The sequence below is a fragment of the Condylostylus longicornis genome, unplaced genomic scaffold (assembly GCF_029603195.1).
Source record: "Condylostylus longicornis isolate FDR11 unplaced genomic scaffold, ASM2960319v2 ptg000010l, whole genome shotgun sequence".
Classification (NCBI taxonomy): domain Eukaryota; kingdom Metazoa; phylum Arthropoda; class Insecta; order Diptera; family Dolichopodidae; genus Condylostylus; species Condylostylus longicornis.
Window position 1 is genome coordinate 16,256,075 of NW_026577979.1, and position 27,410 is coordinate 16,283,484.

The 27,410-nt window shown below is 26.6% G+C and overlaps 1 protein-coding gene across 3 annotated transcripts in view; it reads right to left on the minus strand.

Moving 5' to 3' along the window:
• The window catches only part of LOC129619033 (popeye domain-containing 2), a 68,755-nt gene extending 51,592 nt beyond the window's left edge, over positions 1-17,163 (minus strand). For all 3 annotated transcript variants that reach the window (XM_055534106.1, XM_055534105.1, XM_055534104.1), the window contains exon 1: positions 17,145-17,163. The gene's annotated coding sequence lies outside the window, so the exon portion shown is untranslated. The remainder of the gene's footprint in view (positions 1-17,144) is intronic.
• Positions 17,164-27,410: the final 10,247 nt, after the last annotated feature.

Sequence of the window (27,410 nt, forward strand, 5' to 3'; positions counted from 1 at the left end):
AACTATCACGATCCTTTGCTGTTGTTTTCCAGTTTATGATTGTAAGCTTTGCAGCATCACTTTCAATATTTTCTTCCCATCGTCTTCTGGGTCTTCCTCTGTGTCTATTTAGACTAGGTCTTGCTTGCAGAATTTTGCTTTGTGGTCTATGTTCATCCATTCGAATTACGTGCCCTGCCCATTTTAAACGCTGCGACTTGCTATACCTTATTATATCCTCGCCTTTAATTAAGTCGTTAAGCTCATCATTTGTTCTTCTCCTATATTCGCCGTTTTCTAGATTTATGGGCCCAAATATTTTTCTTAATACTTTTCTTTCAAATATTCTTAAATTATTTTCATCTACTTGATTTAGGGTCCATGATTCGCAGCCATACGTTACTACCGGACGAATAATTGTTTTGTAAATTAGAATTTTAACTTGTCGCGATAGCAATTTTGATTGAATTAATTTTTTATTCGCAAAGTAACATCGGTTTCCTGCCCTAATTCTGTCTTGTATCGAGTAAGATATGCTGTTGTCGTTACATAATAATGTACCGAGATAATTAAAGCTTGTCACTCCTTCAAACTCAAACGAACCTATATTTACATTTTGTGGTCGTCTTCTTTCGTTGTTTCTCGACATTCTCATGTACTTAGTTTTATGCTCGTTGACGCATAGACCAACCCTTTTTGCTTCTCTCTCTATTTGTAGGAATATTTCTTCCATTTCTTTATGTCGCTTTGCCACTATTGCTACATCATCTGCATACGCGATAATCTGATACGATTTAGTGAAAATAGTTCCACCTCTGTCAAATTTGCCTATCGCGTATTGCAATACCATATTAAATACTAATGCCGAAAGTGCATCTCCTTGTCTAACACCACTTGTAATTGGAAATTCTTTTGATATATTTCCCTGTACCATTATTTTGGCTTGTGATTCATTCATTGTCATCTCTATCAGTTCTGTAATTTTCTTTGGTACGCCTAGCGCCAGCAGTGCAACCGTAACAAATTTTCTGTTTACACTGTCAAACGCCCGCTTAAAATCAATAAACAATAAATGTATGTCGATGTTGAACTCATAGCATTTTTCCATTATTTGCTTAATAACAAATATTTGATCTATTGTGGATCTCTGACTTCTAAATCCCGCTTGATACTCTCCTATTTGCTCCTCATAATAACTTCTCAACCTGTTACATAATATTTTTGATAAAATTTTATAGGAAGTGTTCAATAATGTAATTCCTCTATAGTTGTCACACAGTAACTTGTCTCCTTTTTTGTGAATGGGACATAGTATTCCAGTTCCCCATTTTTTCGGCATTCTGGCAGTCTCCCAAATTCTACATATTAACTTATGTACTCTTAATTGGAGGTGCTCACCTGCCATTTTGAACAGTTCCGCTGTTAATTTATCTTCTCCAGGAGCCTTACAGTTCTTTAGATCCAATATTGCACTCTTGTACTTGTAATGTGTGGAATTTGAGGTAAAAGAATTTCTAAGAAATTTTTTGAGTGAATGGCGTCCTGTTGCCAAATTTTTATTACTTGTACAAAACTGATAATTTCATCATCCGTTGAAATAGTTTAACAAAACGATTCAAAAAAATTCTTTGAATTCGGCAGAAGCATGTTCCAACATGTTTGTATCCACAAAAAAAAAAGAAATATTTGGACCTCAAAAAAATCGCCAAGGGCAACAAAAAATTTACTATCAATTGAAAAATATGATAATGAAATCATTTCTTTAAATTTGAGAGAAAATATTTTATTCTCATTAAAAGATCGTAAGTGAGAAAATTCTCATTTTAAAAGAAGAGTATGAATTTCACACTGTTAAATGTGAATTATGAAAAGCTTTTAAATGCTGAATAAAGAGAAGAAGCTGAACAAGAAAAATAAAATACAATCCAGAATGATTTGTGCATAATAGTACATACATACGTACTAATTTTTCCATTCATTCATAAAAATTGAAAAAATCGTTATTCCTCTTACATAACCTAATGTATTGTACTTGTGTACATATAAATTCACGTACGTACTCGTATATTGTGTATATGTATGTATAATATGTCAATGATAAAGAAATTGGAATATCAAGTACCTACATTTATTATATAATAATACATTTAAGTTTATTTCAATGATGAGGCGCCAAGCCAAATTTATAAAGTGTGATTAGTTTATTCTTTGAAAGTAAAAAAAAACTAATTATGTAGTTGATAATGCTGTATGATAAAAATTCATAACCGGAATGTGAATGATTCATAATTGGCTATCATCAGAATTTTCTTCATTGATTTCAATAGTAGCTAAACGTTTATGTGTATGTTATATTATAACAATATATGAAGAAAATTATTATAAATACGTCGTGTGGTGACAATGATATTTTTTACGATTCGATAAATAAAATTTCTTAATAGAATTTTCAATTATATCAGCATATTTATCTATAGCTGAAGGTAAATAATAAAAGACTTGAGAAACATGGTAGTTAACACGAAATTCACTGTACTAAATCAAAGCACAATATTGTGTGCATGTACAAACAATAGTAACATAAAAGAACTAACACAATAATGGACAGAACATGATGGAATTGAAAATGAAAGAGAATTTTGAAGGCATTGATTGAAATTTTGTCATTATTATGCTGTCGGGTTGGAGGCAACTACTTTTTAATGATTTTGGTCAATAGGAAATTTAGTTGGATGAAGAATATATGTAAGTATCTATTGTACATGCATACTTCATTCTCTTTTAATTTTTTTTTCAAATGCGTTCATCTTACATAAAATAGCAAACCCGTTTTAATCAATTACAGGTGTAAGTAGTTTTTGGCTTATTCAGCAATTACAACTCACAAGGTAAACTATTTTGAATACCTTATTGTACTCGAAATTTAAAGGTTTTTAAAATTTAAAGAATATTTATTTGAAAAATAATTATTAAAGCCAAGTAAAGCTTTCAGAAGAATTGAGAATTTAGTTCTGTTCAAGATAGATAATTCATTATAATACAGTATAATAGACCATAATGACCATTGTTTGCGATAGCAATGTGACAACATAAAATTGAGAGAAATATGTATATGAGTAATTAACCATTTTAGTATAGGAGAAAAATGTACCATATAAAAAATTTACAGAAGAATTTTATCTTGGACAGATCTTTTGCTGCAATTAAACTTTTATCACACTAATAATTCACTTGTTAAGTAATGACCTACATATATGTGCCAAATTTTTACACGTAGTGATTAAAAGTTTTCAATAACCTAATTAAATTGTATTGACATTTTAATATATATGTGAATCTGCATGTATATAATGTACTCGTACATTTAATTTTCTTTAAAATCGCAAAAGGCAATTTTTTCCATTATACAACAGTTCATTAACTTCTCTATTGCACAAGCTTATTAAATTTGAAGTCGGTTGGTTACAAAAATTTTCTTATATCTAAGCATAATTTTTCAACAAAAATGATAAAATCTTCATTTTTAAGCGATTTTGCTTGTGAAATTATTTCTAATTTTATTTCTGATCTTAGACTAGACTTGTATGAATCATCTTTTCAAATAAAATTTTACCTATTATTCGAGGCAATTAATTAAAAATGTAAATTTGTTTTTTTTTACTAATTCTTTCCAAAAAAAAAACACCAAAAATATTTTTTTAAAATTAAAAACTACTACTCTAATGTCACTTTTATCCAAATATCTTTTAAAATATTTTATTGGCGTATCTGATCATAAAAAGTGAATCTTCCACAAAAAAAAAAAAATAAGTGAGAAAAATATTTATTATAACAGCAACTTGTTATTTTATAGCATCTATAAATTATTGTGTGATGAAAAAAAAAAAAGATGATCAAAAGTTCGCCGACACACCCTCTAAACTTGAAATTTTCAAAAAAATAAAATTTTTCAGTTTTTTTTAACAGAAAGATTATTGTTGTTTTTTAAATGCTTCTGCTAATTTTTAGCAGTTTTCAAAAGAAAAAAATTTTAAATAAAATGCTTATTAGTTTCATTCTTTTTCTTTGTTTTTCCGTCCATCCGCCTGTCTGTGTGTCAGTTTACGAAACTTCACCCTCTAAGATAGAAATTGGATAAAACTAGAACTTAGAAAATTATTTCTTTAGAAAATAATTGTTACCTATCTCCCCCTTAATTTCTTAAAAGATAATTTGTACTTATCTAATCCGCCCCCTCTAACGGTTAACCTCCCGAAGTTCTAAGTTTGGAACATTTTTTAAATTCCGCAAACGCAGAAAAATAGTGAATTGTTCAAAACGAGAAAATGGCTGTTAAAATACCCGCTATATGAAGCCCTTTTTTGATGTCGTTTTTTTTCTACTATTCTTACATCATAGAGTCTGAAATTTTAGCAACCTTTAGAAACTAATAAACAGTTTATTTTGTTAGAATACAATTTTTTTCCACCTTCTTACAAAGAAAATTCGTAGAAATTTGAGTTTTCAACGCCTTATATTTTCAAAGCGCCTACAATTTTCTACAAAAGTGAAAATCTAACGGAAAATACCATGCCATTAAAATATATAATTAATCTCTTAACTCACTTACTTAATAGCCGAATTCGACGAAATTAACCATTATGTTAACGTAATTCATTCTGTTTTTTTTTGCTCATCCTAAATTTAGGCTTAATAAATTCTTCTCTAAAGCTGTGTTTTTCACTTGTTCAACGGAAAAGTGCTACTTTGCAAATCACTGATCAACTTTATTAAAACAAATATTTGCTGAATCACTTATGAAAAAGAAATTATTATAATATTTTGCCATAATAAATTTAAAAATTATTTTAATATTTTCAATTTAACTTTCGATAATTTGTTTTGACGTAAAATTTTTAAATTTGCACAGTAATTTCTGTGGCAATAAGCCAAAACTGCCTAACTTGAAAAAACAAGTTTTGAGTAATTTAAATTTTAAAGTTTGATTTTATTTTTGAGACAAACCATAAAGTTCTAGAAAATAAATCAAAGATAGGATGCAGCATAAATATCAATAATTTATTCAATTTATACAAATCAAAAAAATATTCATGAATAATTAAGTAGTGATAATTTTTGCAACTTATGACGTTTTGCAAAAATGCTATTTTACTTTGCAAAAATCATATTTGAGCTAGGTATTTTTTCCTGCTTGTAAAATTTGTATAAATAATATTATCTCTAGTTAGTCAGTTTTGTCAGAAAATAATAACAATTTTAATTTTTCTAATTCAATATTTATTTTTAAGTTTTTTATTAATATAAAAAAATTTTAGTAAGCCAGATACAAAAATAAATGAAAACATTGGACAATTCAATAATAAAATCGAAATCAAAAGTGGAAGTACAAAAATAATACCTAAATAACCATCTTCTAGTCCTTAGACTCACTTTCTTTCTCCAAATCTGGATCCTCATCCATTTCCATATTTTCCGCTTTGAGATCTTTATAAAATTGATGATAGCAGGTACTTATCAATGGAAGCAAATCAATAAGGTCTTTCTTTTTTGTACTGGAAATAAATACTTCATCTCTTATATTTTGTAAATCATTTAAATTCATCGAAGTACATCCTCTCTTACATATATTTAAAACTTTGAAATCTTCGTTTGCATCTAAAGACTTTTTATAGAATGCTTGGCCAAAGTGTGATTTCTCATACCTTAACCACTTTACTTCAGTCCATCGAAAAGGTTCATTGCTGGATGATTTTTTACGCCAAATAAACTTAGTAGGGTGTAGTAAACACTGTTGCAGATCAAAGCTGTATGTTTTTATAGTTTTATTTTCCCTTGATAAAATTTTGTCATTTTCTTTGGATTTGTACGCCAAATTCGCTTTTAAATGATGATCACTTAGCTGTTCCTGAAGTGTATTTAATTCTAATGATGCATTATCATTTTTGGCGACTTCCAATTTGGCTTTTAAGACATCGCAATAATGGCCGCTATAGATCTTTGGTGGTTTGAATTTAAGGCCTGTGCCTAATATTAATTATTCATTTAAAATTTTATTGCTATCTAAAAAACAAAAAATAATACTTACTCTGAAATATTCTAGAATAAGAATGAAGACTTATTTTCTTATCATCGAGTTTTTGGAGATATAGTTCATACATTTTTGCTGTAGTTAAGTCTGACGATAAGTATTTTTTGGAAGAATGCCGACGAGAATAGTGACTTTCATATGCAGGAAAGTTATGTATATGATCTTTTGCAGATTGAACTATGCAATCGGCTAACTTATTTGATGGTGTTTGGTGTCCTCTTTGATCAGATAAAACTAAATTTAACTTTTTCCTCTGAACACTTTTAATGAAACCTAAAGATTCCCCAAAGCACTGTTTAAAAAAATTTCTGACAAACATTGATACGCTGCTTTTCAAATTCTACATAATATTTTGCTGAATGTTGCCAATTTCTTTGTTTCGTTTTAGATAAACTCTGTGTTTTTTGTCTTCAATATTTATAAGTCCACTCATATATAGTATTCGTTTATCATATGAACTCAATAACTAATACTGATGGAAAACTTTTTCTTGAATGGTAAAAGAAATTTTGGTTTTGCACTCTTTTCGGCAAGAGTTTACTACACTGTCGCGCAGCAACAGGTCCGGACTTGCTTACATAGGCTTCACCACAGTTACGCTTCCTATTTAAAATAGCTTTTGAGTCGATATCGTTAGAATCTGATATTTCACCAATTAACAAATTTTGTTCAATTTGCAGTCCTGCTTTTGCTAATTCTTCTTTTGTAAAGTGTTCATAGCTTGAACTACTTTCCGGTTCTGAATGAATGTGAAAATCTGGATCTCTTACAGTGTCGTCGGAATCAAAATCTGGATCACTGTATACAACGCTATTAGCATTTACAATGCATTTTGTTGTCATATTAGGTGAATTATTTTGTTTGCTACTTTTCTTATTGAACTGATTTATCAATGTATTTACATTAAAAGGAAACCCGTTTAATATTGAGCGTGTTTCATTTTTTACTATTGGCTCAAATAATGTATTGGAATCTGCAGTTTCTTGTGAAGCTTAAAAAAGTTCAACTATATAATTTTTATAAACTATGGATTAATTTGTAAATTTAAATTACCTTTCTTCAATTCCGGAGTTTTTTTATCCCTATATTGGTTTTGTTCCCGAGCTAATTGAATTATTTTCAATATACGGGCAGTCATAATTAATTTTTTCAACAAAACTCAATATTTAAAGTTTTTGAATTAACGGTCAAATTGATTTTATATTACTATTGCTTTTATTTAAAAAATTTTTTGTTATTAAACTATTTTAACAGTTATTCACTCACTTAAAATATTTATTTTATTTTTCACTATATATGTATATGTAAATTACACTTACATTTGGTTTTAGGTTCATTTAATGACTGAACATTGATTTTGGAATAACTTACTAAGTAAACTTATAACTGGAATTTTAGGCCCGATAATACGGCAGAAGTGCATAACTGAGTTATATTTTCTCCCGTTTCATAAATTTTTCAGGAAGAACATCATAAGTCGAAATAGAATTGTTTATGCAACAATATTAATAAGGAAAAACGACCAAAGTCGAGATTGTAACTTTTGAACTCCAATGTGTTTTTATTTTCAAGTTTTTTAATGGAATCAGGAAAAAGAACTTAACTTAATTTTGGTTATTCTTCCTGTTATTGAAATAAGCAAATTAAGCAAATAACTGAGATAGTACGTTTTGGAAAAATCTGACAGGGAAAAATAAAAGTTAAGCACTTTAGTCACGACAAAATTTTCTGTGTAAAAGTAGAGGTATTTACACCAAATTTTGTCAGTATAGAGATTTTAATACGTAGAATTCAAAAATAACGTCAACTCGTTTTTGTCATAACTCGAGTTAGTCACTTTTGGCTTATTGCCACAGATTTGATAAAATGACGTTTATGTGCATATAATGATCGTCATAATTGGAATTGGTATATACAGTGACTATGATTTGATAAAGTGAATAAATAAGAAAGAGAAATTTCAAAATTCCCACAAAAACTTTAAGGTTTCTATAAGAAGTTTAGGTATAAAATAGTTTTTAAATAAATTTATCTAAAAATATGCTGATAGCCATACATTCAATTATTCAATTTAGTCATTGAATTCAGAGTGGTTATTTAATTCAGAAGTGATTCCCCTTATAATTGTACGTTTGTTTACATAATTCTAAATGAAACTAATTTGTGTGGAATATCCCAGCACGATTTCTTTTGCAGCAATTGTACAAGATAAGCAATTTTAAAAGGTAATAATGTAACAATAGCAACAACGGTAGTACTAATGTAATAATAGTTAAGTAAATAGTTGAGGTATAAGTCCCACATTTGTTATTGGACGACGTTGATCGCATTTTATTATTGGACGAAAATTGTTAAGAAATTGAACCAGAGCAAATTCCTTATTCAACTATCAATTATCAGAAAGTGGTTCGTTAGTTTTTCTAAAATATAAGAAAATTATACTTTCTGCTCAAAATATTTTATCAGTTTTTAATATATTGTTTTAAACTTTTTTCAGAATATGAAATTAAAGAACTCTTAACCACAGGAGAAGGGAAAACCCATAATGAAACCTAAATTAAATTAAAACAACATGAAATTAGTTCCTTTTTTATAGACGATTCCAATCTGATCTGCATTCACAAAAAACTAGTAAATGAAATCATTCTTTGATCTTTTAGTTCTTTTTCAAATATTTGATTTAATTTTATGCATATTATTAGGAGATGATTTAGACACGGTGATTTTTTCAATGCTGACGTAAAAGAGTTTGGTATGTTAATACATACGAGTATAAGATGTTTAAAAATAAATATGATTATTCAAATTTGTTAAAGCAATAAAATTAAGTATTTATATAATAATAAAGTTTGAATTTTGTTTTTATTTAAAATATTACGTCAAAATTTGGGGTAAGAAATGAATTTAATAATTTTGTGTTATTTAATAATTTTTTTAGAGCAATGTTCTTTTGGCCTTCCAAATTTCACAGCCTTAATGGATTGGAGTGCAGTTTCATTGCGATTTACGTCAATATTTGCTAAAGAATGTAGTTTAAATAGAATAACGTTAACATTGATCGAAAGATTGTCCACAAAATTTTTACAATACTTTATTTGTTCTTAAATGAATTTCTTATTACTTTTCATTTAGTTTTTATAAAATAGATTAAAATTTTTATTTTAAATTTCAAAGATCAAAAGAATATTGTTTTACTTAAAATATTTTTAAAACAAGATTCTAACGTCACTAGAGTCAAAATTGTTGTAAAAATAAATTTTACATTAAAAAAAAAATAGCCGCTTAGTAATAAAATTTTTTAAATATTATTTTATTTGTTTTTGATTTTTAAATTTAAAAAATAAAATAAGAAAAATGAAATATTTTTATAAAATTTAAGTTAGTAATGATTTGCGTGGGTGTGGGAATGAAAATCACTGAAAAATATTTTTAATATTATTAACGTTGTTTTTATTTTAAATGACATTTTATTTGCAAATTTTAAAAATGAAAAAAAAAAAAAAATTTTTAAGTGTCATAGAAAGTTGTAGTAATTTTTTTTTTCTGTTTGTCAAGCATTTCAATGACATAAGCAGCTCACATTTAAGAAAATTTATAATGCAATTTATAAACTATTTTTTGCTTTTATCATCTAAAAAGCATATAAATTGCATCCTACGACCTAATATAGCTGAATAACAATTTTTTTTTTGGTTATATTTAGTGAAATGATTGAGTGAGTCGTCTGAAGTTTGCAGCTATCAAATAAGTATATACATTTTATTAAAATGTAGCTTCTAGATTTCAGCAATGTGAAACGCAAGATTGTTTTAAAAGTCAGAGGTAAAACACAGTGCCGATAAAAGCATTTTGTATTTTTCCATCTTTTTAATCAAAATTTTTATGTGTCATTACGTTCTCATATAACACGACTATGAGAACACCCACGACAGTTCTAAAATATAGAACTTATAATTTGCACTGTTTTCAGTTTTTATGGATCTCGTTTATTTCGTATATAAAAACTCGTATTTTCGAAAACATTTTTTTTTTGTTTCAAACACCAAAGATATTATTAATAATGCGAAATTTCCTGAAACTTTGTTACTGAGTAGATGCTAGTCTATCGAAATGGTGTTTCTCAAATTCCTGTATCTTAACTCTAAAATTTATATCCAAGTTTCTTTTGTGGATGCAATGGTTTAATGAGTGAACCAATTTGAAAATAAATTTTCACGTCAGATCGATTTGGTTATTGATTGTTACATTCATTATACATTGTCTCTCGATGTCCAAATTGCAAGAGGTTGTGAAAAACGTAGAACGCATTCTGTCCATTTTGGCTGAAGAAGATTGGAACGGTGGAGCAACTTTAGTGCGAATAGCTAAATTATCTTAATAATTAATCCTATTCTATTTATAAACTTTAAAAAACTTTACATGGTGTCATTTATTTGAGCTTTATTTGAAATTGTCTCCAGAGTTTCCTCAATTTGCTCTCTGAATGTTCTAGGGTAATCTGTTAAGGTTTTGATTCGATTGTGTTTGAATTTGATTTGATAACACACATTTTGATGACATGTGATTTGAATAGGAAATATAAAACAAATATGCAAAAAATTTGAAATATTGATGAAAAAGGTTGACCGTCTCTGCACTATTAAATTTAATTTAGCGTTTTATTAGGTTAATAACCGAAGATTTAGTATTAAAATATTTTGCCAAATAAAAATGTATTATCTTAAAATCATTTGTCTTGACAAAATACCCATATTGTTACCCAATTACATCTGTTTTTTTTGGATATAATAAATGAATGAATGTAAATAATTTGACGTCTTAAAAGTTTTTAAATTCAGATAATATTTTACAATTAATTAATGTTATAATTCTCAAGAACTAGACTATTCTATGTATTGTATGAAAGTTCTAACAAATTAATGCACAAAATTAAAAAAGCATCTTAAGAAATCTTCTATGGTTTCACCTTAAATTAGAAATATATCCCCATGATAGCAATCTATCAGGGTCGATAACAAATTTTATATTAGGGAAGCCTTATTAAATCCAAATTGAAATATCTTTGTATTGTTCTTATTTCCTTTTTGAAATTCAAATAAAATTTTAATTCTTTTCCAATTCAAACGTCAAATATGTCACTTCTAAATTTTCTATAATAAAAATTTTATACTGCGAAATTGAAAAAACATCTTTTTATAATGTATGTGGTATTTAGGATACTGACCACTAATCACTGTCCAGTGTAATTATTATGTAAATTGAATGAACGAATGAGGAAAGCCTACGCTGATTCACGTGTGAGACAAAACCAATATTTTTTTTTTCATCTGGGAATACTGACGCTATATTTTAATTGAATTTTTGGCAAAGAGCCATACGTCGTTTTCTATGCCTTTTGTTTTCTTTGAATGAAAATTTATAGTTTAATTTACTTTACTTTCTTAGGCGATTCTTTATTAATTTTGAAAATAGGAAATAAGTCATGGTCTCTTATTTTTCGAATATAAAATACTTCCGAAAATTATTATAATTAAAATATTCTACTTTATTTTCTAAATAGTTTTAAATTCTAATCGGTTTTTTAGGAAAAATCTAATAGTTTAACTTAATAACAAGAAACTCAGCTAGAGTTTCTTAAAAATTAAGAATAACTGAAATAAAATTTCATTATTAAAAATATTGAAATGAAAATAAAATAAATTTCAAGTGTCAAGGTGCCTATAAAATAGACTTTTGAATGAAAAATGACGAGAATGTTTAAAAAAGTATAAAAATTCTTTTTTGTATTTAGAAAATTTTTCTCATTTTTTATATTATTAGAAGAACCGAAATAAATTGAATCTATGCTGCTGCTATTCGTTATATTGATGTTGTTATGTGTAGCGTTGTATATACTTACTTTTGCTTAATCAAACAAGTGGTGGTTATGTGCTCGAATATTATATAAGAGAAAATTTAATGTGGCCATCGCATAATAAATTGTAGAGTGTATTTCCCAAATGATATTTACTTAGTGTGGCTATACCTTTTAAACCATCTCTATATTATTCACTTGTATGGCGAAAAAAAATTAAAAATGTTTAAATTTAAATAAAAAAAATATATATAACAATTTTAAAATATTAAGATTGGTGGGTGGACTACGGCAAGTTACTTCAACAAATGCCCCACTACAGGCTTTGTTGCTTCAACCAAATTTCCGCGAAAATTTAACCAAATTTTTCTCTCAAGAAGTGAGCTAAAATATTAAATTAAAAGTAAGCACATTTTTGCAATTTTTGTTTTAGAAGAGTACTAAAAAAACAAATTTTTTCTTGAAGAATTTTAAAAGAATCGAAATTATCAAAAATATGAAATAGTTTCTTAGATCGGGGATCTTCATACTGCTTAGTAAATAAAGTTAATTTGATTCTTAGTAGACGACAGAAATCCACCTTCCGGAATTATAATATAATTAAATTTATAATATAATTAAATATTATTTACATTGTTCATTAAAAACTTGTCAGTTAGTTTCACTGATAAACAAAACACAAATTTTAAATTTTATGAAATACCTTTAGGTGTTTATTTAGAAATTCGATTAGAAAGTTCAGTTCTCTACCCAGTGGTAGGTCCGAAAAATAATTCCGAAAAATTTGCTTCATTAATTGTATATATGTGTGCCTGAAAAACTCTAATAATTCAAAAATTGCAGGCTTGAATATTATATTTTATCGTAAATAAAAATCAAAGTTATAAAATAGGAAAAAAGCAGGTGGCCAGACATGTTCGAGCGAATATTCATGGAAAGTGGAAACATAACGATTTTTTTTGTAGAAGATTGTAACGGTTGCAAAAAGGAAGCAGATATTTTCAGGATATATCAGGTATTGCCCTTAATTATTCTTATGATTGTTTATTAAATATATTTTAAGTCAAAAATGCAATTATGTATGTGATAAAAGTTTAAAATCGCTTCCAATCATAAAGTGTTATTTCTTGTTAATTTTTATTTTCACCAATTTCATTTTAATGGAAAAAGGCAACAAAATACAAATGATTGACAAGATATCACTTTTTTTATTTGGTATTTTTATTTGTAAATAGGTGCCAAATTTATGTCACCACTTTGAGTAATAAAGTGATAAATTTCGAATTGAATGAAATTAAATTCTAAAAATGAAAAAAAAAATAACAGAACGCCGCAATGTTTTCTATTTAAAAAATGTTAGATATCATTTTTTTAACTTAATTTTTTTTTGTTAGTCTTCAAATGAAATTTTTGGCGCCGCCTCCTTCTTTTAAGGTGTGCGAATAATTTCAAAGGAAATAATAAAGAAAAATCTTTTAAGTAAAATTATTTTTGACTAACACTTTGGAAATTTAAAATATTTATGCTTTTTCGAATGAATAATTTCCGGAATATTTGAAATTATTTTAGTAAAATATAATGTAGGATTTTCCAGAAAGGAAAATGGTGGGATCTCTAAACAATGAATTGTTCTTTTATAGAGCTACTTGCATCTATGATTTGATTTCAGAAATAACTTTTGGTTTGTCACATCCTTGTTGACACACTGAAATTTTTGTTTTATTATACATCATTGGAAGTCTGTTGTTTTACGTTATTAAGTGGATTATTAATATTAGAGTTTAGGAAATTTTTAGACTTATAAGACTTTCATCAGTCCGGTTGAGTTCATCTTGGCAAATCTTACTTAGATCTGAAAATGTAGTGCGTTTTGGTAACAGCACTACAAAAAGTAGATCGTTTTCGTGTAAAGAACTTTGAAAGATCTATACTCTCATATTGTTAGCATTAAAATAAATGCTGCCAGTAATCAGAAACTGACATAATCTAAAAACACAATTGAAAAGCTAAAATTATAAAGTGAAGATGGAGGAAACAATGTTAGTTAATATTTTAAATATTTTAGTTTAATTATCGTTTATGCAGGACTGTCAACTGTTTTTAAAAATACTGCTAATTTCTTAAGTTTTTTAATTTTCTGCTTTAGAATAGTGTTGACAGAAACAGAACTAAGTTTTAAGTTTTGCCAACATGAACTTCAGCACTAATTTCATTTTTAACAAACCAGACTTTGCAAAGCAGTAGTTTCCTGCAATTTCTGTGGTCTACTTGATTGTGTAAGTACATTGCGCATGAAAGGCAGTGTTTAAGGGATCATTTTAAGCAGATTCGAATAAATCTGGTCGTTTTTATATCTTAAAACTGAATTTAAACATTTATTTGCTTGTAAGTTAGAAGCGAATGTTTGAGTGACGAGAAAAAAGAATTTTTACGTGATAAGGAAAAAACAATTACGGATACAAGGATAACATTTTTCGTTGGAAATTCATTCATGAGGGCTTTAAAAGTAAGTTTCTCAATAAGTTAACAAATATTGGTATTTGCATAATAGCTTTTCAATAAAAACAAAATTTTTTGTTTTACTTAATAATCGCGTTATTCATCTACTTTTTTCTCCCCCACTTTTATTTTTAACGACCTCAAATCCAAAAACAAAAAAAAGTTAAAATAAATCAAACAAATTTTTTTTTTCATAAAAACTTACGTGTGCATACTTTCTAAGTACTCGTATTGCACGTCAATTTTCAATTTGAATTTTAAATCGTTTTAGTTTTGGATTTTTCTAAAACTATCAAAATAAAATTGCAAAGTATGTATGTACATATGTAGATATATAAAAGATAATAAAAAAATCATTTTTGTTTGAAAGCACGAAATTTTTAATAGTTGCGATTTGCATACATGCTTACATCAATTGCATTTTACAAGAAGAGTTGCATTTGTTTTTATCAAAAAAATGACAAAGTAAAATCAAAAGAAAACAAAGTGTCAAGTAATTAGGACAAAAAACTATTAAGATTTGTCAGTCATGCAAATTTTTTTTTTATTTTTTTAATTTCGGAAAAATTGAATTTTTGTTTGCAACAATTTTGTGTAGTTGTACAGCCATTGAACACTTTTATTCATATATGTACATATATACGTTAATATTATTCTGTCATAAAATATGAATGAATTTAGTGAAGATATCACAGAAGATAGAGTTTTTATAGAAATTCAGGCAGCATTCAGCGTAAGCACAGATTTCTTAATTAAATTTAGGAAATGTGTCCTTGCAATATGGAACTTAAGCATTATTAAAATTTGGTAAATGCAATCTTGAAAAAAAAGTCGTTTAATTGCTTTAACTATGTTAAAAAAAATCTCTGGAGTCTCTTTTAAAGAAGTCCGAAAATTGCATTTTGTTGACCCCCTGGCAAATGTAGAGAGAAAGTAATTGATTTTTTCTACCGCCAATCGATGGAAATAAATTTTTGTTTGACAAAATGAATGTTGAAATTAATCGTCTTCTTAAGTTAGTTTTTGAGTAACTCTTACAAGCTGAATAAGTTAAATTTTAATAATTTCAAAGGTTGAGAAGAAATACGAGTATCTATATACCAATGTACATATGTATTTTTAATTTATTAAACTATGTAGAAATATAATTTCATTTAATTGTCACGATTTGAAAGAAAAATTTCGAAAATTTAATTTTTTGGAAATCCAGAAATTTTAAAATTGTTTGCATGTAACTAATTTTAATGTTCTGCCGAATTATTCAAATAGCAAATGTGGTAAATATAAATGAGAAGCGTTAGAGAAAACATTGCGAAATGGAAAATGCGAAATTACCGGTAAAAAGATTTGAATTACCTAATTTTTGTATAACTCAAGTTCCAATGATTTACTACTTAACTTTCTTCAACCATTTTAACCATTATTATTCAACCCCTGAGCACGTTTAATCATTATAGTGCAACCGGGTTGTGTTACCCTGGTTTTAGAACAAGTATAAATTTGTAAACTTTATATGTATAGGTATTTTAATTTAAAACTGGCACCTTTGTATGATTTATTAATAAGAAACAGGTTTTAAACGGAAGTTGTACAATACCAAGAAGATATCACTTTAAGCAAAATTTGGCTCTGATGAATTATATAAATGCACATTTTTACCTACAATTAATCGCAATTGAGAAGCGCTAAAGATGTTAGTAGTTATTTTAAAATGTACCCATTATATGTACGTATATTTATGTACATATGTATATATAACAAAATCTAGGAATATAATTGAACTAATTCTTCCGAATCGATTTAAGAGTATATGACATAATCTGAAATCAAAATAAAGAAGAATTGTTTAATAGAATTTTATATGGGCTTTGCTAATCTAAATTGGGTATTCAGAATAATAAAAATCTACATCAACCTCATAAAAGAATCTCAAATTACAAAAATATTTTGCATATAATGTCTATGCAAATATTTACACACAATGCGTTTACAGTTTACAAATGTATTAAAAAATGAAATTCGCATTAAAATAATTTTCAAGTAGAAAAAACGATTATTAGTATTAAAGCAAGCCTTATAAATTTTTTAAAACTTAAAAGTATAAAAAAAATTTAATTTAAGTTCAAATTAAGTTTTATAAATGTCACTTAATTTCATAACTTTATAAAATTCTTAAGAAACAAACTTGAATACTTAATATGAAGAACATTTTTTACGAATTGTCAAAATAAAAGGTGTCACACCTACAAATAAATCTGAAATTGTGAGCAATTGAAAGGAACGAGCTTTTGCACTTGGAAAATTTGAATATCGTCGAACAGAACGTTTTTAAATATTTTGATGAAGCAAACAGTTATTCGGAAATTTTCAATATTTAAATTTATTAATTAGTTGTTTACTCCTGTTAACCAGGATTCCTATGTAAACTAGTTTCTAGCTTGGTATTCTGTTAAATGGAACGCACAACAATTTACTAGTTGCTGTTTGACTAGTTATTATTAAACGTAAAGCAATGACAGTTATTTTACCAACTATAATATACGGGATTAATATTGTTCGTTAAACTAAGAAGATTTTTGAAGCGACATTTCAAATACCAAAAATTTTGAATCTGGCAATAACAACAAAATCTAATCAAAAAATTTTAAAATGGTTCAATTCAAAATTTTATATAAATGCATTCAATAAAATTATTTTCGCAGTACATTATATAAACATACCCACCTACACATACATTTTTGAGCTATTGTATTAGTATATATCAGACGTCGCATTACGCTTATTATTATGTAAAAATGTACATCATGTACTGTGTGCACATCATTTGTATACATTGTACATGGGATGGCATAGGTGAAGGGCATTTGTATTTTAAAATTTGTTAAAATGTGTAAATTATGAGGTTTACTCATACATTTTAAAACTGTTTCTCCATCTGCTTAAAAACCTTTTAATATAACAGCTGTTAGCAGATTGTCATTGCTTATAGCTGTTAGCAGATTATTACTTTGCCTATTTTGCTATGATCACTAAAGGATTTCAGAAAGCAATAAATTAAGGAATTTTGAGTAATATTAAAATGAATTCGCAAACATTTTTTCTTATGTACTAAATGACGCGGTACTTCTAAAATTTCGCAATGTCATTGTTTTTTTTTCCTATAGTAACCCTTGGGAAAACGATTATGCTTTTGATCCCTTCTGGAAGCACGGCTCATCTCTAAACTTAAATTTGTGTATTTTTCAGAGAACATTGTTTAGTAGGTTATTTACATCTCATTATATCTGCACGTCTTCCATAAATTACTGCTTTTCAGTATCAATCTTCATTATTGCACTACAATTATGTAAATAAAAATACGTATTGTACCTTTTTCTGTTAAAAGTCCGATAAAATTATTGATTTTTCATAGGAGCGCTTCACAAAACAAATAATTTTTAAGTAGTAATTTCAAAATACTGAGTATCCTATAATTGAATGACCAACCCAAACATTTTTGTTCAATTTTTTCTACTGAATTTTTAAATTCATTTTACTTTTTTTTCTTTTCGTTGTTTATAGGTGAATTAAATTTTTCTATGGGTATTGCACCCCGCTCATAAGCTCATTGCACATAGAATTCCATCTGATAGTTCTTTTTTTTTAGAAGTTTTGTTTGATGTCATATGCAATGCAATGGGTTACGTATTCGTGAAAGTCATTGTAAATTGTGGACTTTTGTACTTAATTTTTTTCTTTTTTTTTGATTTTACATTTTCCTCATGTATGTATTTTTGTGGTTTTTGTTTTTTTTTTTTGATAATTTGTTTCTGTAATTCTTTTGCAATTTAGATAGTACATACGTATTTGATAGCCAAAATGGATAGCGCGTTCTGTTAGTCACGTAGGCCAGATCAGAAAAACTAAAAATAGTAAAATATAAAGAAAAAAGAAAGAAAAAAACTTGTATAAAATGAAAAAAAAATTAATTTTTTTTATTAGAGTTTGATTGTTTTATATTTGAATACACACACACACACATACACCAGTATATGCACTTGAAGACACAAATGCACAAACAGCAATCATTTTTGTTTTTATCTAAGAGAACGATACTAAAATCTATCGTATTACATTTTTGTTTTGTTGTTTAATTTCTGATTTTAATTTCAATTTTGCAATCGGGATCGCGATTTTCGCGTTATCAAATTATTTTATGTTCTTTTCTCATATTTATTATTAAGTGTAATTTAGAAACAAAAAAAAAATGCAATTTAAATTTTGCCCGATCATATGTTGTTGGAGGAGAGTTGAATATTTTATTGAGTATTTGTGTACATTATAAAATTACTGTATATCAATAGATATAGAGAAAAATCTTTTATCAGGGCTGTTAAACTGAGAATTTTTGATTTTGCAGTAATGAATGTTGATGGAAGTGGGCTCACTTTAAATCAATCGCGTCTAGAAAATTTATTACAAATAAATTTTTGAACAGTTTTCCGAAAATCTATAATTTGCAAAAAATCCTTAATTTTCGCTTACACCACTGAGATAAGTGAGAACATCAATAATTGAAAAAGCAGTCTTCTAATTTTAAAATGACATGAAATGTGATTAAATTAAATTACAAATCTTAAATATTTACTCACTTTTTCGCTATTTAGTGACTCTTAGTGCATCGTCATCAGGGTATAAAATATCTAATTGAAATCAGGTCAATGTAAAATTTAGGGTACATTATTGGATCTTTTCTAAAGTTACAACATTACGAGGGTCATGTCGAAACATTTTCAACTTTCTTTTTAGATATTCATTTATTTCTTGACTAAATGACTAAGTACATAATTATTTGTAAACCTGAGTAGCTGTAAAAAGATATCGCCCGATTACAGCGTATTTTTGTGACAGGAGACCTCGGCTTTCAATATCTCCTTTTGGACGATAACAGAAAAAATTTTATAAATTCTTAATATAGAATGTCGATTTTTCTTAATATAATTATGATAGCCTTAAGTTTCAGAAAATAATAATATCGCAGTTAAACATATTTCAGGTTTTAAACGAGCTCATGACATCTGCATAATGAATAAGTTTAATCAAATCCATTTGAAACTACAAGAAAGGTTCTTTATTTATTTTTCGTAATGTCATCCTTTTTGATACTTCATAGGCACTTGAAATTTTTATCTTACAAACAAAAAGGTTTTAAAACTCTTTTACTCGTATATTGTAATTTTATAATGCAAGAAGAAAATATCTACGGAAGTTTTAATATCTTTTTAAATGACCCACTTCTAAGTATCTTTCGCATATTTCGCATACATACTTACATACATGAATTTTTTTAGATTTAAATAAAAAATAAATATTATAAACGCTATTACAAATTTGTATTTGATAATAAAATAAATTTTCATTAAAAATAAATATAATTATAATTGGTGTATATGTAAAAAAACAAATTTTACTTAATACAAAATTATTAACTGACGTACAAGGTGACGATTTACCCAACGGTGTAATTGAGTGGTGATTGAGTATTTTAATTTTTTAATTATTTTGTTGTTGTTGTTGCTAATGCAGTAAGAAGAAGTAGTCGTGTAGGATTTTTTATTAATTTACAAGAGTGCAGCTTAAAAAATATTAAAAATTATTGTAAAAATTTGCAAATAGAATTTAAAAAAAAAATTATTTCACTTGACATCATTGCACTAAATAAATGCTATGAAGTTACTAAATATTTTATTTGCATTAATTTAAAAATTTTTAAATGATTTTATGGGTGTATAAAAATTTGATTTTCAACAAAGATCATAAAAATTATTTAAACAGAGGCTCAAGTATATATTTTTACCGACCGCATTACATAATTATAATAAGGGAGGTTATATGATGGCAACAAATTTTGCATATTGGTAGGAACGCACTTCTGTATGATAGGGAAGTGTAAACAAACTATTTTTGGAGAGGTGTCGATCTGTTGGTCCGTCTGTCTGTGTGTGCACGCGTATATCTCAAGTTCGGCTAAACTAATTTTGATGAAATTTTATATGAAAGTTTATTTCTACTTAGTATGTTCTACTATATCTACGGAAAGGATTGATGGAATTTCTTGAAATTTAGAGTCTGATCGCCTATCTCGCTATTTTTCTTGGAAAGTGAGAAGAAAGTGAGTCATGCTCATGTATCATATACTTGTATAATGTAATTTTCGAGTGAGAAGAATTATTTCAATTGCGTATTTCGTTTTTTCACTTTGTTTTTGAAATTGAAAAATTCAGTCGATAATTTGAGAAAAAATGGAAAAATCCAATTAAAAAATGAGTAATCTTATTGGAAAATTAAAACATCCATTAGAAAATACTTATAATTTTGATTTGAAAGTGAATAAAAAGTGAGTAAAAAAACAAGATACACGATCAGGCCGTTAATATTTAAGTTCTGCTTGTTACGACGGAAGTTACTAACGAACTTTTCGTATAATTCGGACGGCATAAAACGAAACTCTGCATATAGCCAAATTCACATTTTTCTATAGGCATGTTAACTAAAAGTTTATTAGTGTTCTTAAAAATAAAGAAGTATTTAAAACGCATTTTCATAATCTTTTGGAATACTTTCACTAATCTAGACAATATACATTGTGGTCGGTTATGTGCTGATCACATCAGATTCGTTAAATGATTAAATTTTAATAATTTATTTATAGTGTAGCTTTGGTTATCGAATAAAATGAAATGTATAAAATTTAATGGCTTTCTAATTTATAAATGGTTATTGACTACTTATTTACAAATTTAACATGGCGCCAATGTGTTAATGGAACATAGTTTTACATATAGTTGACTTCATTTTAAAAGATTATAATTGCATTTAATATATGTATACTACTTACGTGCCTTAACTCAATTTTTGCGTTACGAGTTGTAAGAATCGCAAGTTAACTTTCTATAATGCTGGATGTAATTGTGCGTGTAATTTTGATTTGAAAAGATTTTGCAATTAAAAAATTATTTAATAGTGTTTTTATTAACATTTGATTGCTTCTCATTTGAACTGAAGATATTATCCTTGGGATTTACATAATTTTCAACATGTATGGCTGTATTCGTTAAGCAGGAACGTTGAACTGCATCACGTCATATTCCTGTAATATTTGATCTTTTAAAATTTGCAAGAATGTTCATATACTGACTGCAAGAAATTATTCGTACTTTGCAACTTTGCATTTTCATGTAATGTAATTGAATATTTAATACAAGACTTTATTCTTATTTGTTGATTAAGTTGAATTTAAAACAACTTGAATTAAAATTGTGAGCTCTTCCATATTCGATATGTAAATTAAACACGTGTAGTGTTTAATTTAATGTAAATTTAGTGTAAATGTATAGTTTTCTTTTATATTTAGTACATATTCTTTGAACTGATATCCTCCATGACCTTCATGGCCCCAATTGAAATATGCTTTTGTATAGCCACTTAATATACGTGTATAACAATATATATCCTTTCAGAAACAAATCTTATATAATATAAGATTTTAGTAATTGTATGTAAGGTAACTAAAAGTATATAAAATTCAAGTATTTTAGCAAAAAAGGAAAATGTAAGAATTTATACGTAAGAATCCTTTTATACAATTTTTAGATTCTATTATCATTATCAAAATCACATAACATATTGCATACTAATCAGATTTCTAAATTTTGCGTCTATAAATAAGTATGTATAAAGTATGTTGTACTAGGTATACCTAGTAATTGAAAATTTATAAAAATTTCGTCGCTACAAAATCTTCCACAATTTCTGCTGAAAGGTATAAAGCAAGAACTGGAGCAATCTATTACATCAGTGGAGTCTATTATGTTAATATTATTACTGTTTTAATATAAGAATTAGAAGAGGAAATTGTAATATTTTCACATTATAATAATTATTGTGATTTAAAATTTAAATTTAAATGGTATTACAGTTTCTGTCTTAAATTATTTAAGTGCATAATGAAATAAGTTATTGCCGAAGTATGTCGTATATACCAAATGTACTTTGGTTTTGGAAAATGTTTTATGCAGGTTGTAATTTACAAACTGTTCTATAAATTTAAATATGAGATATTAAGCACTATAATTTTCCAGTTTAAAATGTAAAGATCTTTACGTGAATTTACTTTATTCTTATTAACTACTCCCTTTGCTTCTGGGCGAGAAGTGTTATATTTGTGTGCTGTTTTATGCCTCTAAAAGGATAAGGCAATAATTTAAAATGAATGTATTCATATAACTAACGATTTGCATATTAATTTCAAAAAACTTATTAATTAAATTTCGACTAATCAAAAATTATTCAAGCTGTCATGTTTATGATCTCAGAACAAAAGTGTCAACAGAATATATGAAAATATTTATTTTGATTTAAAATGTTTAATTTATATCTACATTAAATATGTGTAAACAAGTTATTAAAACTATACGTACGGTTGTCATTTTGTTTTTAAACTTAAGAAACGTATTAACTTTCTTAGAAACAAACAGTTAAAAACTTTTAATACAACTGCCGAACAGATGGTTGACATTAATCAAAAGAGTGACTCAAGGTAGAAGAGCTAAAAAAATATTTGCATCAAACTTGATCTGATTCAATGACCTACAGCTCTATCAACTGAAATCCAAAGAAATTATCAGTTTGAAGAATCGGATTCGGGAAACGAAGACAAAGGTTTAAGACTAGAAACTTAAATAATAAAACTGTTGAATTCATTGGCAGATCTAAAGCTACTGAATTTTTAGTCCAATCATATTTAAAAAACAAAGTCATATATGAACGAAATTTTAAATCCTTTATTGAAATTCTTTATGTACCCTTTGAATACCCTAAAGTTGCCTAATCCAACTGTTAGCTTATTTATCAATATTCCTTATAATTTTATTATTAGATCCTTTTTTTCTTCTCATAGAAAATATTTCTGCCTCAATGATCTCAAAAATTAAATTACTCAAAAACTGTTTGTTTATTATTCTGACAAGCTTATAGAATAAGAAAACAGGAGAATTATAAAAAGAAAAAAAAAACGATAAGATGAAAATATTAAAATATCGGAAAAGAGAAGAGTGAAAATGAATTTTTCTCGTTTGGCAAAATATAAAAACAAAAAAACAACAGAAGAAAAACAATGAAAATTAGATTTTCAGAAATTTAAAAAAAAAAAAATATTACGGCAAAATCGTATAAAAAATTTTTTTGGTATAATTTTCTTTTATTAGGTTTGTATTTTTCCTTGATGTCTTCGTTACGCATATATTTTTGATTACGTACGTTACGTAGGTAGCTATGTAGTTATACAACTAATTTAATAGTTTTCAAAAGTCTCAATATTAATACACATGAGCTTTAAATATTTTCCTTTTGGTATTGATGAAAATAATTTTTATCATAAAAAAAATTTTTCCTTCCTTTTATGTACTTTCAATATCACTCGTTTCCGAAATAATAAGAAAATCGAATTTATACGTATATACATTTCAATATATACATACATATATCTTTAGTATGGATGCGTACAACCTATATGTACATTCATTTAACATATAAAAAGTTCTTTATGTAAACCGCAATAATAAATTTTATTAGATCTTTCTGCAACTTTTAATATCCTTTCTTCAAAATTCTAATAAAGCCTTTTTTTAGCATCCTTGTTATACTCAGATATTCATATATTATGTATGTAATAAATTTGATGGTATTTATGCTTAAAGTCAAAAAAAAAAACGAAATAATAAAAATTGAAAAACTAAATTAGAACAGTAGAATCAAAAATTTAAGAACTCATCGAATTATTTAACAATTGAAAGCGAAAATCAAATTCGCAAAATCAGAAATTTCTTTTAAGACAGCATTTAAGACACATCAAATAATATTATTCATGATTTTTGTTTAATCTGATGAAAATTAGGTGAAGGTTGGCTGTGTAAACGATTTTGAATTTTGTTTGATGCATAAAAAATAAAACGCCATTCAATTCAGACAAAATCAATTTTATGTGTAAAAGTTCACTGCAATTGTATCTGTTGCAAGGTACTCTCTTAAGTAACAAAAGAAATTTTGAGATAATAAGAAAGTTTTTCGAGAGAGTGAAAAGCATAATATAATAATGTGCTTAATAATAATTATAATAGAATTGATAAAGTTTCATTAAAATTATTGTCGTGTAACGATACAATTCCGGACCTTTTAAGGCAAGCGATGATCGATTTAATGCGAGCGATTAAAAATTTGTACATCGTTTAGGTATACACCAAACATTATTTTGTTGATGATGTTTAATGGATGAATCAAATCAAATTTTGATCAAAGTTTGAGTTGTAAATTTGATGTTTGAAAAATGTTTGACAGTACACATTATTAAAAGAAATTAGAAATATTTTTTAGATAGGAAATGACGGAAATTAAAATTAAATTATTTTTTTCGAAATGTTTATTTTATTAAACTTTTAGTTGCCATATACGAGTGCCTTATCATATGTACATTAAAAATTTATTTTTTGATGAAAAATTCAATTAAGTTTTCTGTCAAACATATGGTATGAAAGATGTTTGATGTCGTCATGTTGTCCGAAATTCCATATCATTGGTTGGTACAAGTTTAAAATTTTTATGAGGGCTCAGGCAATTTTCAGTTTTGAAAATACAATTTGATAGTAAATTAATTGTGACACATTCAAGCAGTAAAGTCATATGAAAATACTAAATTGCAATTAGTTTAAGTACAAAATTACATACCGTTTGATTTCTTAATTGCATGCGATCATACAGTTGAATGTGTGCGCGAACTTGAATATTTCAACGTGTGGAATACAAATAAGCAATCAAACAATTGCAAAACTGAAAATTGCCATACCTCCCTGAGTCCGGAGTCGTTGCAATAATTCTGATATTAATTGAATTCAATTCTGGAAATAATTGAAGATTTGGGATGTCCGAAAAATTTTAGTTTTAATTAAAATTTGGTCAAAAAATGCATCAAGTTCAAATCTTGTTAATTTATACACAATACTAACTTTTTCTCGTATTAAAAATGAAAAAATAGGGGCCTCTTAACAATATAAATATGTATTTTCAAAATATTGTTGCAGCATTATTTAATTTTTCAAAAATTAAATTAAAATATCAATTCAGAACATTTAAATATCTTAATAAGTTAATGAGCAAATTCTACATTAATTTATTACTATGAATAAAATGCATTATTCATGTTATGCGGGTAATTTTAAATTTTTAATTAAGTTTTTTTTTGTATAACAGTTTGTCCTCTACAGAAATATCTTCATTTAGACATTAAATAATTCAGAAAAGTATAATAAAATTACTGTCAAAAAATTTAGGTCAATCATTAAATTCATAGTATACCGAATCATTTTCGGTATCATTTGCCGGCTATCCATGATTTATATATGAATTTAAAATGCAGATTTATTTGTGTTACATTTATCGATATTTATACGCAAATTCTTGTATTACAAATACATTATGTTTGTGTATGTATATAATGTACATTATGTACGTATGTATGTAACAAAATCAATGTAACATTTTCACTTTTCCTTGCTGGTGTTTCAAAATGTAATTATTTATTCTCACAAAACTAATGTGTGAGCAGAGAAAATAATTTTTCATTCAAAAAGAAAAAAAAGAGAAAAACTGGCAAAAATACAAAAATAAAAGAACAAGTAAAATAAAAACCGGAATAATAATAATTTTGCAGGGAATATTTATTATCCCTTTGGCCTTTTACGTTTTTTTTTTGATTATTCTTATAATATGTACGTGTATACAATGTGCATATTACAGTACAGCACTTCCTACCGGTATCTTTACAGTATTATGTCACATACATACATACACAAATATATTTTTTAGGGGTTTTACATAGTTTCACTTAGTTTTATTAAACAATACTGATGGAATTCCAAAAAATAAAGAACAAAAAAAAATTACCATAAAAAAAGACCAAAGAGGGAAAAAAGCAACAAAACAAGGTCGAACCAAAATAAAAGCTTAGAAGCCATGTGTTGACGAGGGATTTGTGTATTGAAAAAAAACAACACAAATGAATAAAAAAAAAATGCAGCAAAATAAGAAAAAGAGAAAAAGTAACAAAAATAATATCCTTTTTAAATTGTGACAGACCTTTTCCTATAAAAACATAGGAGCATGTATGCATATGTATATGAAGGTACGTGTATACCATATTGTATTTCGGTTATAACTTATACATTATATTGTGTATGTAAGAACAAAATGTATAACAGGTGATTTTGATATATTATTACAGTTGATACTGTAAAATCATGTTGAAAAGTATCCGACAATAATAACATTGTAAATTTTAACACTTACAGACTTTTTTATTTTGCTTTCTCTTATTCATTTACAACTTGTAATTTATGCTATTCCAAAATTAATTATTGTTAAAAAATTGGGGTAAAATTTTGGTTTTCATTAAAAATCTTTTAAGAATAATTTAATTATTTTTTTATTTGACAAATAAATTGGAAAAAAAGATTGATGAAATTTATAATTGTGTAATTATAGGTAAAAGATGGCATTAAAGGTGAATTGGATTTTTTGATGCAATTTACAAGGCTGTGCCAATATTTTGTGAAGCAGGAAAAGAATGTTTGAAAATGTTTTTATATCTTTTGATTTGTTCGTGCTAGTTGGAGCTAAATGTTAATACTTTATTGGAAATCGAAATTTTTCGTCGGAACCAATCATATTTTCGTAGTTATTCCTATTACTGTAGGAAATCCAATTTATGTATATTTAAAAATAAATTTTGAAACTTTCGGAATTATAATGAAAATTGGAATTCCGATATAATTCCAGAATTGCAGTAAAAATTCAAAAGAAAAAATAAAAGTTAAAAAAAGGTTTGCATCAAATTAATTAAAATTGAAATTTTGTTTGAATATTTCAATAGAAAAAAAAAAACAAATTCGAGGAGCAAAA